The sequence below is a fragment of the Ovis canadensis genome, chromosome 19 (genome assembly GCF_042477335.2).
Source record: "Ovis canadensis isolate MfBH-ARS-UI-01 breed Bighorn chromosome 19, ARS-UI_OviCan_v2, whole genome shotgun sequence".
Taxonomy (NCBI): domain Eukaryota; kingdom Metazoa; phylum Chordata; class Mammalia; order Artiodactyla; family Bovidae; genus Ovis; species Ovis canadensis.
Genome location: NC_091263.1, coordinates 74,570,443 through 74,588,401, shown reverse-complemented (window position 1 = coordinate 74,588,401; position 17,959 = coordinate 74,570,443).

Sequence of the window (17,959 nt, the reverse complement as noted above, 5' to 3'; positions counted from 1 at the left end):
TGCTGCAGGTTCTGGATAAAAGTTTGTTCATTTAGGGAAGACCAGATCCACACCTGGCTCACCAAGAATGTTCACTCTGAATTAGTTTTGGATTTCATCAAATGCCTTTTTAGCATCTACTGAGGCGAACATACAGCTTCTCTGCTCTAGTCTGTAAATGAAGTGAGCATTAATGGCTTTTGTGATGCTGAATTATCCCTGGGTTCCTGGACTAAGCCCTACTTGGCGTTTTACTTTAATGCACTGCTGGCTTCGACTTGCTAATATTTTCTTTGAGATTATTTCCGTCTGTTTATGTATGAGGTTGGCTGTGAGTTTCTCAGTGTCTCTGACTGGGCTTCACATCAGGTTGGCACTTATTTTAGAGATAACTCAGCCATAAATAATAAATAAGACCTCTCCATGGTGTCGATGACAAGAACCGTAGAGGTAAGTGCTTCTGTGTCTCCTTGGCTGTCTGTCGCTGGGTTCAGCTGCCCACTGCGGCCCCAGGCACCAGGTCCCTGGGGGAGGAGGAGGCCCTCCCCTTGGCTCAAGAAAGCGTCTGCCCTGTGGCCCCCAGAAAACGTCTGTGCGTCTCAGTGGCACATGCTCTGGGAGCCCCCAGCTGCAGGGACACCAGTCGTGTGAGAGTTCATCTTCCCGCCTCTCCCGGGGGTCAGGTGGGAATTCAGGGGCTCGGGACACGTGTCCTTCCTCCGCCAGCAAGCTCGGGGAGGCGCCCTGCGAGGGGCACCCACAAAGCCACTGCCCCTGGTTGGTGCTCCACACGTGGGTCTTGGGTCACACGTACTAAGCTTTTCAAATCATCTTTCTCTTGGGCTGATTTTGAATATTTACATTTTCCTAGAAAGTTGTCCATTTCATTGGTCTAAAATGTATGACAGTAGTTGTACCGGATGAATTCTTATGTTTTGGGAAATCTCCTCTCTACCTGAAGTTCCGTTCTTTCCTGACAGAATTTGCACCCCTCCATGTCCCCTCTCACAAAGACTGGCTGATGACGAGCTTTCTGAGTCTCTTGCAAGCTTTGGTTTTCCCAGTGAAAATACCAGTGAAATTTTAAAACACAAAAGTAATTTTCCCTTGTATTTTTCCCTCCCCTTTTAGGCTATCGCTGTTTCTTTTCTAGATTTCACGATGTGCTTCATCTATTTTCTCACTACAAAATCTCTCAAAACACTGGAAAGTGAGGAGAGCAAGATAACAAACATCCCTGTACTCACCACTATAATCGGCAAACGTAACAGACAGCATCATGCATTGGTCTCTTTGACATTTTTAGACACATTACACTTAAAGTCTCTTTTTTCCTCTCGAATCTGTTTTCTCTATGCCTCCTTCGCTGTTCTGCCATTCAGGTTTTTTCTGTCTTTTCTTACTGCGCTAAAATAAAATACACATAACATAAACTTTGCCCTCTTCACCGTCTCTAAGCGTGCAGCTCTCCAGAGCTCTCCCTCCTTGTGAAACTGAGGCTCTGGCCCCATTAACAGACCCCCGGCCCCAACCCCCAGCCCCGCCCTCCACCGACTTCCTGCCTCTGGGACATGACTCCTCCCGGGACCTCATGGCAGGGGGCGTCACAAGGCATTTGTCTTTCTCTGGGGACTTACCTCACTACTGCCTCCAGGTCTATGGATAAACCGCCTTTTGCTTACCCATCGTCCCCCCATGGACGCTTGGGTTGGTTCCACGCTTTATGCATTGTCAACAGCGCTGCTATGACCCTGGGTTGCACACATATCTCACGGCCCTGCCTTCAGTTCTGTGGGTACATCCCCAGAAGTGGCCTTTCCGAGTCGCAGGACATTCTGCTGCACGTTGAGTGCGGCGCTCCCAGCGGCTGCCCCGTCTCACATCCCCACCAACGGTGCGCGGGGCTCCAGCTCCGTCACACCCTCGCCAATACTTGCTATTTTCTGCTGTTCTGAGAGCATCCATCCTAGTGGGTGAGGGGGTGACACCTCGTCACGGTTTCCACGTGCATTTCCCTAAGGGTTAGTGACGCTGAGCCTCTTTTTGTGCGGTTTTAACCACCCGTCTGTACCGGCTGTAACCGCCCGTGCGTACCGATTGTAACCCCTCGTCCATATCGGTTGTAACCCCCCGTCTGTACCGGCTGTAACTCACCATCTGTATCGGGTGTAACCGCCCGTCTGTACCGGCTGTAACTGCCCGTCTGTATGGGTTGTAACCCCCCGTCTGTACCGGCTGTAACTCCCCGTCTGTACCGGCTGTAACCGCCCGTATCTACTCTTTGGAGAACAGCCCAGTCGAGCCCATTGCACCGTTTTCTCTCCGGCTCTTGGTCGTTGTTGAGTTCTAGGAGTTTTCTGTGTCCTGGACATCACTCATTGCCAGGAAGTGATCTGCGGATCTTTGCTCTCATTCTTGGGCCCTTCCGTTTACACTTTCACTGCACGCGGACGTGTCCACGAACAGCGTGTGGAACGTTGCATCCTCAGCCTGTGCGTCTCGTGCCGTCGCCCGCTGTGCTTGGCGGCACGCGGATGCCGGTACCTCCCGCCGGGCGTCTCCGCCGCGTGAGCCTGCGCAGCCTGTGGCACGCGCGTCGGCTCTCCTGTGGACGAGCGCCTGGGCGGCTCCCGCCCCCTGCTGCCATTCTTGGCGGCCGCAGACGGCGACTACCGTTGTCTGTTTGCCCCTCTGCACACGCGTGAGGGGCTCTCTAGGTCGACACCCAGCGCTGGGACACCCGGGTCACGGGGCGTGTGCACACCCTCAGCCACATGGGCAACACCAGGCTGTTCTCGGTGGGTCTGTGGCAGCTCACGCCCCTCCACGTGCAGGGAGGCCCGTTACTCCACGCTCCCACCAACCCTGATGTTCCGTCACAATTCACATTTCCCAGCAAGGAGGTGGGCGTTGACGGGCATCCTGTTATTGTCTTAATGTGCTTTCCCTGAGTTTTCATGAGCTTTATGACGTTTCCATGTTTGTTACTTGGATCTATCTTTCTCTGGATTGCCTGCTCATATCCTTTGCTATGTTCTATTTCAGATCTTTGTCCTTTTTCTACTGACTCCGGCGAGGTCCTTTTATAGCTAGATATGGATTCGCCTTTAGTTCTCACAGAACTGTTAGCTTTGTTGATGGCGTCTTTTTCCCTCTGAAAACTCGCACTTATTTTAGTGAAACTAAGCTTATCCTTTCTGCCTTGGTCAAGAAGCTCATTCCTACCCCAACACCACTGAAGACGTTTTCTTACTCTTTCCCTGATGGTAAGCACACTTCTTTTCAGATCTAGGCACGGATACCCTTTGGAGTCTACTCTTGTGCACGGCAGGACACAGGGGACTCACTGGAGGTTTTCAGTGAGCACCGTTTCCCAGCCCCACGTGTGTGCTGGTCTGTCACCTCACCAGCAGCGTATCATGGCTTCTGTGGTGTAACAGCTTTCCCGTGGGGGTCGTGGCCGTTTGTGCACTGCCTATTATTGTATTTTGTGGTTTTTTGAAAAGCTCCTACTCTGATAGACTGTCTTTAATTACTGTGGTTTCCTAATAAGCCTGTGTTTGGGGGAAGAAAGGCCTGGCTCCCTTCCGTGGACTCTGGTGTGGGCCTGGGGCTGGTTCCTGGCGTTTGTTGTTTCTATGGCTGGAGGCCCGTCCTTGCTGTTTCCTCTTATTGCGGCTCACGGGGAGATCCAAGCAGACCACCCTAAGGAAACCCACCCTGGACGTTCATCGGCAGGACTGAAGCTGAAGCTGCTGCACTTTGGCCACCTGGTGCGAAGAGCCAAGTCATCGGAAAAGACCCTTCTGCTGGGAAACACTGATGGCAGGGGAAGAGGGCAGCAGACGACGAGATGGCTGGATGGCATCACCGGCTCGGTGGGCATGGGTGTGAGCAACCTTGGGAGATAATGCAGGACAGAGGAGCCTGGCCAGCTACAGTTCATGGGGTCCCAAAGAGTCAGACCCAACTTAGTGACTGAATACCAACGACGTATGAAAGAAGCGTCACAATACAAACCCTAAAACCTAATAATTGAGTGAGGTTGGTGGGCACAAGATTCACTTCTGAAAATCATTTGCATTGCTCCACACCAGTTAGAAAATGTAATAAATAGATTGAATTAGGTATTACTGCATAACAGAACAAAAAGTATAGTTTCAAAATATTGCCTTAATGGAGCACATAAGAACTCTATGGAGAAGAAACACCAAAGGCTAATGAACATGTGAGGAAAACGCCCTATTTATTAGAAAAATGCAAAATAAACTGCAGTGGGTCTCTCCAGCCGCCACCTTGGCGAGAATTAGACAGGTGGGTATTGCCAGCACTGGTGAGCCCTTTTAGGGGGGGATGAGAGAGCCACTGCTGACCAAGTGGGGCTCCTGCAGGGAAGGGACACGCCCACCCTGAAGACCCTGTGACCGCGGACGAGCTCCAGGGCTGTGTGAGGAGCTGAACAGTCCTTGGGCCCTGGAATAACTGGACACGAAAATGGGCAGGTGACACGTGGAAGAGTGTGTTCGACAGCGAGATGCCTCATGGAAGCAGGGGGTGAAGACAGAGGCAGAGGAGCCTGGTGGTCATGCGGACCTCGGAAAGGGTGCTACCGCAGCCTCGGGAGATTCGCGGTCTCTCCCTCTCCCATACCTGCCAAATCGGGATCTGCCTTTTGTTAACAATAAGATCCAGGATTAAGGGGAAACGTGAGGGTCCCTTTCTGACTAGATTTCACCGCCTGCTGGAAGCCCCTGAGACGAGTGCCCTGGGGTCAGCACAAGGCAAACGCCTCAGCGGCTGGGCTCGGAGGACCCTTGGGGACCCATATTTGCTATGGGACACCGGGAAACTGGTTAACTACCCAGAACCCAGCCCAGAGGCGAGACTCCTGCTGCGGCTTAAGGTCTGCTGGTGGACTCCAAGCCCCGAGACGTCTGCGTCTGTCCCGGGTTGTAGGGCGGGGGTGCAGAGAAACCCACAGCTGAGGCCCCTGCGTCTGGATGGGGCGGGGCGGGACTAAGGGGAGGCAGCATTTTCCTTCCATTCTTGGCGCCTCTCTCCCGCGCTGGCGGGAGTGGACTCACTCCTGACAGTGGGCAGCTCCCCCCGTGGGAGACCTGGGTGTCCTCCCCCAAGGGCTGGTGCCCACAGGGCCCCCCACTTGAGAGATTGCCTGTCTCAGGCTCCCCCACCACCAGGCAGTCCTTTTCAGGTTCTGAGGAGCATCCTTTCTGTGTGAATCTTACTGTTCTGTGGGTGTTTCGTAAATGTTAAAACCATCTCATTCAGATCCCGCAATGCACAGCGCTGAGCCAGCAGGTGGAAAAGTGTGCAGTGCAGCCATCGTTTGGGGGACCCTGTGCCTTGTCCTGGCCTCTGCACCCCTCCCCTGGGCAAGCGAATCCTCCCCTCCTCCACCCCTCCTCTACTCTGCACCCTCTCACTGCTGCCCACAGCCCCACCCCCTCCCAGGCGAGATGCAGCGCCCCTGTCCCCTGTCCCCATCCCTCTGGCCAGCCCTGGACTCTCCTTCTTGGCCCCTCTGCTTGGCCCAGGGTGTCCTTGAAACAGCACTGCCCAGCCCTTGGGTGGAGAACCGTCCCTCCTCCCTCTGCTCTCAGGAGCAGGTCTGGGCAGCTCCAGCCTCCACTTACCCCCACTTACCCCGCAGCTGCCCACCCACCCAGCCCCCAGCCGACCTCAGGCTCTATCCAGGCCAGCCTGGCAGTAACCAACGTGATGGGGATGAGTGCCAGCAGTCGCCATGTGTGCCACCCGGGCCAGGCCTGATTTTGCTTTTGTCGCAGAAACAGAAATCTTCATTTGGGACTTTAGTTGCGAGAGTACTACATGCTTTCTGGCAATCACACAGAAGCGCGTGAAGTAACACTGCGAACACCTCGCCCTTCACAGCCTGTCTCCAGGCGACCCGGCCAGCCTGGGAGCGAAGGCTTCCATCAGCTCTTCTGAACTGGATAGAAGACCCGCTCACCACTGCGGGTCTCCCCGGCAGGTCCCCTACTACCGGCCTGGCGCCCACCAGCCAAGCCCCTGGTGAGGATGCTCGGCTCAGGGCCCCGGTGGTCCCCGCAGGCAGGCGGAGCTTGGGCCACCCTGAGGGTTAGGTTTGCAGCCCACCCCTGTTCTGCTCCCCTAATAGGTCTCTGTGGACCCATTTTCACCACAGAGATGCTCCTCCCCGAGCCCAAATTGCTTCTCAGTTAGCAGTCGTCCTGGGTGTGGAAGCAAAGCCTCAGGGCTGAGGGAACAGACCCATGTTTGAGAGCAATTTCTAAGTCACTCTCCAGAAGGTTATGGCGACCAGGCCCTAGCCGTGCACCGAGCGCAGGCTTCTTCACAGCCTCCAGACCCACCTGCCAGCTCTTTAATATGCCAGCCACACGGATGAAAAATAACACCCCGTCCTAACATTTCTTAGAGTTCCTGTAATTACTCTGGAAGGATTCTCATGTGGCTATTGGCCTTTGAAAGCGCTCCCTGTGACTTGCTTATGCGTGGCTTTTCTGCCTCCGACGCTTCGTTTGCTCTGGGGTCTGGAGGTCTTTCGCACACAGACGTTTTCAAGTCTCTTTGTCATCACATCTGTTAACCTTCATTGGTTTCTTCCCTTCGGTGACATTGCCAGAAAGCCTTTTCTTTTCCAGATTGTGTCTCAGTAGTTGCCCAAAGTGATCCCGCCACTCGGTTCCGCAGCGGGCCCTCTTTTCATAGGCACTCAGACGTGAGAGGGTCCTTCTGTCTGGTGGGCCTGCCCTCCAGCCCTGGGCTGGCTGAAGCTGGCGTTCCGAAGAGCTTGGCCGTGACGGGGTTTGCCCCGCACACCACCTGTGGAGGGCGTGGCCACGTCAGGTTTGCCCCACCCATCTTGAGTGGAGGGCATGATCACGTCAGGGTTTACCCGCCCACCACCTGTGGGGGCGTGGTCATGTCAGGGTTTGCCCCGCCCACCACCTGTGGCACCCTTCCTCCCTAACCTGGTCCTTCCGCCTCGTTCTCTCTCTGGCAGGGCCCTGCCCTCCATCACCCGCCCTCTCCATGGCCAGGCCCGTGAGCTCGTCTCAGCCCCTCTGGTCCCGCTCCAAGCACCTGGTCCCCACCGTCCTTGGGCTTGAAAGCTTCTAGCAGGGCCGCCTGCAACGCCCACCTCCTCTCAGCTTGCTCTAGCCTCTCCCTCCAGAGGGGACCCTCCCGACTCCCCGGGCTGGCGCTGGGATAGGGGGCGGCCATGCGCACTTGCCCCGCACGCTGCCAGGCTCCTGGGAAGGATGTGTAGGTCTGGAGAGGGTGTGCAAGTCAGTTTGGGCAGGGCAGGCTTCCCAGAGGCTTGCACCAGTGGGTGTCCAGTGGGCCACTGTGCTTCTCAGCTCCAGACTGGGGCCTCTATGAACCTGGTCGGTGAAAATGCTAAACCCACCATCTTTCCATGTGACCTGAAAGGTCTGCGAGGTGGGGCCTGGCGTAGTCTGGCGGTGGTGGTTCTCTGTGTCATTCATGGCTCGCAAGTTGACAGAGCTCCTCTGTGCTCAGTGGACTCCTTTCCTTAACACCTGTGGGCCCTGGTGGCCCTCACAGGACTCTGCCGGCCTAAAGTCCACGTTGATTGATGCCAACATGACTACAGAGGGTCAGATGCTTAGGGTCAGATTTGGACCTCGATGCTCCCAAGGCTCCAGGGTCTCCTGTGTGTGGTGTGAGGTCCTGGGGTGGCCTGGGTCCCCCAGGTGCACAGTCTTTGAGGAGCAAGGATCCTCCTCATCCCCTCTTCCTTCCCACATGATTCCCAGCTGCCCCCCCACCCCCACCCCCCACTGCAGACACCCTCCCACAACCTCTTCCTCCTTGTGGGTGTGGTGGGGGGTGAGTTGTGGAACTGGGCTCCCCCCCTTCTTGGAAGGATCATGCCCTACCCTGGTGACCTCTTGTGACCTTGATTGCCCCCTCCCCAAGTGCAGCCACACTGGGGTCAGGGATTCCCCTAAATCCAGGGACACGGACATTCAGCCCACAGTGGCATGTGGGCTCCCTGTATTTGGGACAGAAAGGCCCATCGGGCACCTCTCAGCATGCCAGGATCTCCCATGGCAGGTGGCCAGGTCCTCCCAGATCCCGGGGAAGGTCTTGGCTCTTGTGTGGGGGTGTTTCAGCACCTGTGGTGCTTGCTGGGAGCAGCCAGTGCTCAGGAGCCAGCCCGGAAGGGCAGGTGGGATGGGGTCACCTGCTGTGCTGTTGGCCTTGGGAGCTCTGGCAGCCCACCTGCCTAGACTTCCACCTGGGTGGTCCTGTCCCCCCCCACCCCCGCCCCCTGCCATAGGCCAGTGACAGCCTGCTTCTGGCCGGGAGCCTGTCCCACACCCTGCCCAGGCGCAGTCCCCTCAATGCCCTCACCTTCTCTGGCCCGACAGGTGCTAGGCCCTGTGTCACCAGCCAGCACACCCAACCCTGAGCCCCAGGCCCACCCCGATGGTGGCAGGCCCAGGGCCCTGCTCCCACGGCAGGCTCCCAGACACAGCTGTGCCTCGTGTCTGCAGACGCTTTGCCTCTCTGAGCCCCGATCTCCCTGCCACGAAAGTGGGGAGCGATTGCCTTGGCCCCGGGGCTGTTTTCAACCTCCGAGTGCCCTTTGCAGAAGGCTTGGGGCTATACTGCTCATGAGTCATTACCAGGTGGGCTCTGATCCCTAGTGTCACCTCTCCTTGGGAAGAGGGGTCCCCAGGGGCCAGGCTTGATTGCTGCTGAGGAAGCCGACTGGCTCTGCATGGGAAGCTAATGACTCCAGTTCAATTCAGTCGCTCAGTTGTGCCCGACTCCGTGACCCCGTGGACTGCAGCACGCCAGGCTTCCGTCACCAGCTCCTGGAGCCTACTCGAACTCATATCCGTATGACTCCAGCCAGGCTATTATTTTTAACGAGTCCAACTCCCCGGCAGACTATGAGGCCTGGGCAGGGATCCTGCAGCCCCTGGAGAGGGGGCCTGCCAGGGTTGCCAGGCCTGGGCAGCACCTGGTTGGGGGGACCCACTCCTGATCCTCCTGGCGTTTTGGGGTGGAGAGGAACCCACACAGCAGGGTAGTCATGAGAGAAGAGCTGAGCTGCAACCCAGCCATGGGGCTGGATCCTCCCCTGGATCCACTCTGGGCCTGAAGCTTGCTATCACCCCTTACAAAGGGTCTCTCGAATTAGGGGGCTGGCAGACACATACGCCAGCTGAGCCCTCTCTGAGGTGCAATCAGAAGCTTTCTTCCTCCAGAGGAGTTGCTGCCGCTCACCACCAAGGTCCCGAACCTTCTGACCCTTCCTGTGCCCCGCCCCCCCCCGCCCCACACCTGTGGCCTGAATGCCACAGAGATGAGCCTGGGTGGTGTGAGTACCGGGGGGCCCAGGAGGTGAGCGCCCTGCTGGGGATATGGCAGGGCTTGAAGGGGTCAGGAGTGCCTCTGAGGGGCGAAGAGGATTTCCAAGTTGGGGGCCAGAAACCTCCTGCAGCAGGGACCCTGGGGAAGGGGTAGGAAAGCAATAACCGCCTGGCAGCTGGTTTGGGGTCTTGGGCCGCTGGAGGCTGCATTTGGGTCCACAGGAAATGCAGCCATATCCACAAGGGGCCACTGATGGAGCCAAGGGGGGAGGATTGGTCACGGTGGCCACTGTAGAGGGGGTGAGAGGGGCCAGGGGCTGGAGCTGCCTTACAGACCCCTCTTCTCCTCTTGAGATGCTCCTGCCCAGCCCAGCAGCACACCTTCCATGGAGGACCCTTGTGGGCTAGCTGGCCCTGGGGCCTCACACCAGCTGACCTGGGGACTCACTCCCACCTGGTCACAGGGAAGGGCGAAGAGGCTGTGGTCCTTTCTGGGGTCAGTTTCATGACAGTGGCTGGCCATGACCCCTGACCTCATTCCCACACTGACTCTTGGCCAGCCACGTGGTCACTCAGGAACCCAGACATATTCCGACCCCTGACCCAAGTTGCACCCTGACTTTGACCCCTGCCACATGCTGGCCTCTAGCAGACATGCTCTGACCCTTGACCCCACTTTATGTGGACCCTTTAGCCAGCTACTGGGCAGGCCCTGATGGCCAGTGCCAGCCCCGACAGAACCACATCCGGTCACTGTCCGAAACGGCGCCTCAGGGGGACTGCCCGGAAAGCTCAGCGGCCTGGAGCCCTGAGGGCATGGGGGTACGGGGGTGGGGGGAGAGCAGGGCTGGGGGAGCACCCATCTTGGAGAAAGGAGGGATGCCCAGCTCCAGAGGCCGGTGTCCACGGGCAGCCTCACGCACCGCCAAGTTGCTAGGTGACCTTGGCCTGGCAGCCTCCGTCTCTGGAGCTCAATTTGCTCACGTGTAACAATGAGAGGCTCGTGAATTCTAAAGACTCTTGGAAGAAACAAGTGCTGAGGGAGCTGCCGTGCGGTCGACTGAGATAATGCGTCTGCCACGCTCAGCTCGGAGCCAACTGCATCGTAAGCGTCTGACAGATGTTGTTACTGATGTCGTTGTTAGCCCGCCTGCCTGCACACCCAGCCACCGGATGGGGCACCAGGCCCTGCACACCCAGCCAGGCGAGCTGCGGGTGCAGGAGGGTGGGCCGCGTAGGGACCGGACATGGTGCTCTTCTCCAGGTGCCTGGCGAGGTCCACCAGGGTGGGGACGCCATCACACTTCCGGTCCCCAGCACTGGCTTCCGCCAGCCGACACCCTGGCCCTCGGCACAGGCAATGCCGCCAGGAATCGCTGGGCTCCGGAAGGGCTCAGTGCACGTGGCCAGGCCACGCTGGTGCCTGGGCCTGCGGGACCTTCAGTGCTGGGCCCCTGCCTCGCAGTGCTGGAGGGTAGAGGGGTAGGCGGGAGGGGCCGGGAACAAGTTCTCCCTTCCTGGCGGCCTGGCCTGGTCAGGTGGGTGAGGGGCTGCAGCTGGCCCCTGGCCCCTCTCTAGGCTCCTCGGTGGGCAGGGAGGCTGGTGCCATTCCTGCCTTTCCACCCCGATGTCCCGCCTGCCCCAGGGGCACCCACCCCATCCCTGCCAGCCTCGGTGAGGTCGTAAGGACCCGTCCTGGGCCACACACCGAGCCCTGCGATTGCTGTCGCAGCTGCGTCTTCTGCCGGCTTTCCAAAGAGGGCAGAGCTCCTGTCCATGATGTGTGAGATGATGTTACCTGTGCGCATGTCAGGGGTTGTTAGGGACCAGAACTGTGAGGCCTCGGGGAACACCTCCGAGCCACAGTGTCTGGGGGTGGGGGAGGGTACGCAGCGGCAGGTGCGGGTGAGGAGCCTGCGAGGCCAGTGTGTTGGTCCCCTTGCAGTCACCCTGAGAACAGCAGGGAGAGACCATCAAAGGTAGTGGATTGATACTCTGAATGTTTTAGAAAGACTCCTTCACCTAAAAGACTAGAAGAGGGCACAGCCCAGATAAGGAGAAGCAAGGGGCTGGTTGCAGCTGGATGGCACCTGAGTCAGGGGGCACTTGGTGCTGAGTGAGGGGGCACTTGGTGAGTGAGCAGGGGAAGGGAGAGAAGAGGACAGAACCGAGATTGCCGTTGGAGGTGGAACGTGTTGGGTGATGGTAACTAGAGAGAGGCAGGGGGGAAGTCAAGGCTCCTGCGGGGACGGGGAGGCCCTAGTGGACAGAGAACGCTGCAGGGGAAGCAGCTTCCTGTCTGAGCTCAGTGAGCAGAGAGCTCCTGTGTGGCATCCCCAGGGCATCTTGACAGGTGGTGATACGGGCGCTGGGCCAGGGGAAAGCTGGGCTGAAAGGAGTTGAGGAGCCGTTAGTTATGCACACGAATGAGATCCCCAAGGAAAATGCATGGATGGTGAAGAGAAATATATTTATGCATTCACCTTAAAATCATACAGAAGAGCTAAAGACCTCATAGAGTGACATAAGACGAGAAAAAAGAAATTGAAGACATGCATTGGCAAGGGAAAAGTTAAAGCAGATTTTTATTTTTTGCAGATGATGTGATTTTCTATTTAGAAAAAGAGAATCTGGAGACAAATTACTAGAGTTTAGCCACATAGCTGAATATAAGCTCCATATATACTTTGCAGGTACCAATGTCAACCAAATGTTGCTGCCATTTTGTTGTGGTTTTTTTTTTAGTCACTCAATCGTGTCCAACTCTTTGCGATGCCAAGACTGTAGCCTGCCAGTCTCCTCTGTTTATAGAATTCTCCAGGCAAGAATACTGGAATGGGTTGCCATTTGCTTCTCCAGGGGATCTTCCCAACCCAGGGATCAAACCCGAGTCTCCTGTATTGGCAGGTGGATTCTTTACCCCAAGCCACCTGGGAAGCCCCGTTGCTACCATTTATGTAGCAACAAAAACTACAAACAGAACAAGATAAATCTCACCATAATTGTTAAGACCTATATGCTGAAATGTGTATAATTTTCCTGCAGGATATGAAAGAAAACCTAAACAACTGAAGAGAAATCCCACGTTTATAATTTGAAACATTTAGTTTCATAAATAATCTCCACCAACTCATCTAATGATTCAGGACACCAGTCAAAACTCAGTAAGATCCTTTGCAGAACTTGTCCATTTGTTTCTGAAGAGGGAGGTATGCTTGCTCTATGAGGCACCAAGACGTTATAAAGCTTAGCAAGGATGCTGTGTGCTGTTAGTTCAGGGGTAGGAAAATGGACTAATGGAACAGAGAGAATGTTCCTGAGCACATCTGTGTACATATGGAGCTCTGTGAGCAACACAGGTCACACGGCACACCAGCTGGGAGGCATGGAGTTTTCACTGTGTACCTGGACTAATTGTTTCTCCATACGGAAAAAGTTAAAATTCTCTCCAGATGGATTTAGAGCTTGTGTCAAAGCCAAATTTTAAAAATCTTTAGAAGAAAATATAGATGAAAATTTCTGATTTCGAGGTAGGATTTCTTAAGGTACAGAAAGTGCTAACATAAGAGAAAAAGACTGATGTATTTTAATTCATTATTAAGATTGGAAGCTTCTATAAATCAAAAGGCAATTTGAACCAGGTTTTAAAAAAAAGTCACAGTATGAGACTCTATTTTCAAAACATGACTGACAAAAAGTTGGTATCAAGATTAAATAAAGACCAGCTCAAATCAGCTAGAAGGAAGAAAAAACCGATGCGCAGAAGATAAAACATCTGGGGCACGGATGAGAAAGCTCCTGCAGGGGTATAAATGACACCAGGACATGCACACAAGCTATTCAGTTCAGTTCAGTCGCTCAGTCATGTCCAACTTTTTGCGACCCCATGGACTGCAGCACCCCAGGCCTCCCTGTCCATCACCAGCTCCCGGAGCTTACTCAAACTCACGTCCATCAAGTCGGTGATGCCATCCAACCATCTCATCCTCTGTTGTCCCCTTCTCCTCCTGCCTTCAATCTTTCCCAACACAAGCCATAGCAAACTGCAAGATTGGGTTATTGGACAAACATAAGAGGTCTGAGGATTCTGAGTATTAGTACACAGACTGAAGGGCGTGTGGTTTAGAACAGTCACGCTGGTATAATCTTATAAATGTGATCATTTGCATGACCTCTGACCCAACAATTCCTCTCCTTACTGTGTACCAAGACAGAAAGCTGGGCGTGTCTACCAGAGACGTGCACAAAAGCGCTCATACTGGAAGAGAAATTGGAGACGAGCCCAAAGCCCACCTACAGGAGTCTGGGTGAATACATGAAGCACATCCCCTTCATTTTGGTGGATGCCGGTATCAAGGGTGGTCTGTCCCACCACCCTGGGAACAGACTCAGGTTTTGGTCCTCACACCAGAGGGGATGTCCCACCACCCCAGGAAGAGACTCAAGTTTTGGTCCTCATACCAAGGAGGGTGTCACATGATGGTGAAAATCAGTGGTCTGCAATTGAGCTGGAAGGTGGTCAGTCGTGGGCCCCCCAGCTGATGCCACATGGGTCAAGGTGACCTGCCCAGCAGACTCTCCTGAATCCCTGACTGGCCACATTCTGAGCAAAATAAAAGAAACAGAGGTTCTAAGACTCTTAAGTTTTGGGGTGCTTCGCTACACAGCACTAGAAAACCAAACTTTGCATCTCTTACTCTCTCTGTACCTGACAAAGCATCTGCTTATTTTTGCCACTTTTGTGCCATTCCTTCCAACAAGGTGATTTAGCACTCCTACCTCCCCCAAATTGGGAAAGGAGCACGTCAAGGCTGCATACTTATCCTATAAGGGTCCTGCTTATTTAACTTACATGCAGAGTACATCATGAGAAACTCCAGGCTGGGTGAAGCACAAGCTGGAATCAAGATTGCTGGGAGAAATATAAGTAACCTCAGATATGCAGATGACACCACCCTTATGGCAGAAGGTGAAGCAGAACTAAAGAGCCTCTTGATGAAAGTGAAAGAGGAGAGTGAAAAAGTTGGCTTAAAGCTCAACAATCAGAAAATGAAGATCATGGCATCTGGTCTCATCACTTCCTGGCAAATAGATGGGGAAACAATGGAAACAGTGACAGACTTTATTTTCTTGGGCTCTAAAAATCACTGCAGATGGTGACTGCAGCCAAGAAGGCTGAGAGCCGAGGTTAAGGGACTCGTCTGTGGTGGAGCCTCGGTTGGGACCCATACCGTCTGGCCTAGAGGTAGTCCCTCGAGCTTCTCCTCTGTGCTGGTACAGACAACACGCCAGGAAGGAAGATGCCAGATGTGAGAGCAGGGCAGAAAGGGAGGTGGGGGGCCCGCGGGCTCATGGACCTCCACCTCCAGCCAATTCAGAGGCGCCTGTCTTGTGTCCACCCTGGAGGGAAGGACTGAAGCTGGGGTGACTCCTGCAACCCCAGCGGGGAAAGTGAGTGAACTGCACACTCCTGCCCGGAGGAAGGAAGCTTGAGCTGCCATGATTAGTGGGGCGGTGGGTACAACCCTCAAGGAAAATCCAGAGTCCTGGGCTGGCCCCTGCCTTGGACCTGAAATCTGGCTTTAACATCACCTCCGGGTATGGGGACCGGAAGCTGAGAGTCTGTTCCTGGGGTGCTGGGACACCCACCCCACCCCACCCTCAATACCTGTATCAGCCAAAATGAGCCACCATGAAAAGTCACCTTAACAGTGCATGCACCCTGTGCTTCCACAGTAAATATAACCCTTGCTTGAGGTCAACTAAAGATGCACACGTACAGGCACACAGACAACTCCATCACGACCAAAACAGAACAAACCAGGAAGACTGGCTCCCTGGAAACTTCAGTTAACTGAAAACTCTAAGAGAAACTGTACAACAGTGTTCAACGTGGGTGCCAAAGGAGAAGAGAGGAAATCAAAGCGACCGGAGCTCAGTCTTCTGCCAGAAACTCCTCTGTCCATGAGAGTCTCCAGGCAGGAATACTGGAGTGGGTTGTTGTGCCCTCCCCCAGGGGATCTTCCACTTCTTCTTCAACGTGTTCTCAGATAGAAGGCTCTCAGTGAATCTAGAGAAAGGCTCTAAAAACACATACACGTGGCTGTTTCCCACGGAAACTTCAGGACAGGAGAGACAGACAGGACATCACGAAAGCGCCCAGAGAAGGACAGAAGTTTACTCCTGAGAACAGTCTGGGCCACAGGAAGTTCCAGAACAGCAACAGGAGCAGCCTGAAACATCAGGAAAATGTCTTCAAGGCTGTGAGAGAGGCAGTTGTCAACCTGGGATTTTACATCCGGCCAAAGCGTCAGTCAGGAGTAGAGTAACACTCCTGAACAGAGACGGTTCAGACAGGCCGAGAGAGCCTACCACTAGCTGGTATTTACTGAAAATCTCCAAAGAAGCTACTTCGGGGAGAAGGAAGTTGAGCTCCAGACGAAGGAGCAACCCGTGAAGACAGCAAACTGATTAGTCACCGTGGAGACAGACTGCAGTGAGTGTCAACGACCAACGCGAATCGTGTGACTGCAGATTATTCTGGAGATGACAAAATGGCACTGAAGCACAAGGCAATAATAATTTGTGAAGCGGAACTGGTAGTGATCAGGGAAACTGTATCCAAAGGTCCAAATACGGTGGAGAAAGGTGGAGATGGACTAGCGTTCGCCTTTGTCAGGTGTGTGTTATAGAGGTCACTGTATGGGTCAGACCACGTGACATTGCTGATGTTTGACCAACGTGACGGCAGTTTCATATGGTTTAACCCAATACTGTAAAACTTCCGAAGGAGGGTGGGTAAAGTGGAGAAAACTTACTGTCCCAGGGGAGAGTGAGGGAGAGTGGGGTCCCTGCCTGGTGAGGGCACAGGGGCGTCCAGAGGTCCCCTGTGCAGACGTGAACCGGAAGGCAGCGGGAGGTCAGTGACCAGTGAGGCGAGCCCCCCAGCCAGGCCGCGGGAGCAGCTGATGCCCGGCTTCCTGCAGAGGTGCTTCCGGGTCCTGCAGAGGTGCTTCCGGGTCCTGCAGAGGTGCTTCCGGGTCCTGCAGGTGTGCTTCCGGGTCCTGCAGGTGTGCTTCCGGGTCCTGCAGGTGTGCTTCCGGGTCCTGCAGGTGTGCTTCCGGGTCCTGCAGGTGTGCTTCCGGGTCCTGGTGCACCCCCTGGCTGTCAGGGGACCGAGGCTCTTTGATGACGTGTTTGAGGGCTTGAAGGTGTAAACACACATGTCCCAAGTTAGGGGGCAGGGCACGTAGACTGTAGAGTCTTGATGTAGATCTATGATTGAAGTGATGTCGCCTTCCGACACAGAGACTAGGGGCCAGGGGGCTTCAAGTCTGAGGACGCACACCTGCAGAAAGGCTGAATGTGGGCCTCAGAGTCCTTCACTCACCAAAAATATGTGTCCTGTTAAACTAAAGAAACTAAAAGTGCCTAAAAACAGGAGAAAGGAAAACCTCCAGATGCCTGGATTTTGGCAAGTCTCTGAGAAGTGTAGGTGGAAGCCCCCAAAGAGGGGTGAGTGGGTGAACGCAGAGCCTTTCCGGGAAACCTCAAATTGGCACACTTAAACCTGGACAATGTCTAACCCGCGGGATGGCTGAGGAAACACTTCGGCGCTCACGGCTGGACGCTCTGTGGCCCGTGTGGGCTCTAGCCCTGGGGAGGGAGCAGGGCCTGGGGCAGGGCCCAGGGATGGCTGACAGCAAGTGAGGGCAGGAGGTCGGGATGGGAAACTCCCAAGGGCAGGAAAGCATCACTTGACAATATCCGAGAGGTTCCCACAGACGGTTCAGAGATTAAAAACCCAGTGGAGAACTGTGCAAAAGATATATGTGGGCTGTTAACAGAGATAGAAATAAAAACGGCCAATAAATTCGTGAGAAGATACTAAACCTTATTAGCAGTCAAGACAAATCAAATCTGAACCACAACGACATACTTTCACTCAGGAGATGAGCCAAAAGTACTCCGACATTTGTTGCTGGGAGGGCTGTGGGGACCGGCCCCCGTGCCTCCCGCCGATGGGAAGCGATACGGACACAAGCTGAGTGCAATTCCTTAGTATCTATTAAGATAAAATACAGCCTTGCTGCCTGACGCGGGGGTCTCACTTTGAGGATTTATTGTGTAAAATGAAAAGAGCCAGTCCTGAAGACTAGTGCAAGCATGCACCGCGGCGTGCTGGTGCTGGGAACACCCTCGAAGCAGCCATCAGAGAAGGGCGTCCCTCCCTCGTGGAGGGTGGCCAGCCCCAGGGAGGGGACAGCTGGGCACGTGCTTGAACACAGGCTGTGCTCTCTGCAGACAAGCTTTGTGGGGTGCACAGCACACCTGGGGAGTGGGCTCGGGGAGGCCCCCTGCCTCACACACCTGCCACACCTGCCCTCACCCTGTAATCACCTTGGGGGCCCCCGGGAGGAAAGCATGCCCCGTTTCTGTAAAAATCAACCCCCAGAGGTGCCTTTAGGTACCCATATATTCCCAGAGGCCTGCATGATGGGGGTGGGGAGAGACACTTGTTCTTTGTCTTTTGGGGTGTCTTTTTCTGGTTACGGTAAACTCGTCTTGTTTGCAAGATGAAAATGGAAATTTTAATAAAAGATGTA